Here is a 729-nt window from a genome sequence, read left to right as displayed (position 1 = left end):
AAGAGCCCAGCACGTGACCTCGACCGGATGGTGGCTTCCGAGGGTCAAATTCCACGTTTCGCGAAGGCGACTCCAGAGAATGGCTATCGAGGCCTCTGCGTGAATAGCCATGTGGGGGCGCTGCCAAGCGGGGAGCCAGAGCGGAAGGGCTAAAGCCGCTACTTTGTTTCCATTTACTTCCCACATCTAAGTCAGGCTGTGGCATGAAAGTCTTAGAAGCAGAACAGAGCGTTCTGTGTTTGATTCCGAAGACCTCAGGGAGCCACAGCAGTTTATTGAGTAGGGGGTGACATGGTCAGATCTGGGCTTTAGGAAATGAAGGAATGAATGGAGGATGGCCTGGAGCGGAGAAAAGCTAGAGGAAGACAGACCCAACCCCCAGCAGCTACTGCAATAATCTGGGCGGGAGGGGATGAAGATCTGCATCAGGGTGGGAGCAGAGGCAGAGGAGGGGAGATATTGGGAAGTTAGAAATAACAGGATTTGACCACTGATTGGATGGATGAGGATGGTGTCCTACGGTGTACTGCTAGGAAAATTTGGAAGGTGGAATCTTTGGGGGGAAAGAGAAAGGAACTCAGTTTTTGTATGTACTTATTTAATAATAATAAACAAATGTGTGCTAGTTGCTGTGCTGAGTGCTTCACAAATATTTCGTTACTTTTATCCTTACAATAACCTTGCCAGGTAGATGCAGTTATTGTCCCCATTTTACAGATGTGGAAACTG

This window comes from Trichosurus vulpecula, chromosome 3, assembly GCF_011100635.1.
Source record: "Trichosurus vulpecula isolate mTriVul1 chromosome 3, mTriVul1.pri, whole genome shotgun sequence".
NCBI lineage: Eukaryota > Metazoa > Chordata > Mammalia > Diprotodontia > Phalangeridae > Trichosurus > Trichosurus vulpecula.
The sequence above is the reverse complement of the archived record's forward strand: the minus strand, read 5'-3'. Positions refer to the sequence as shown.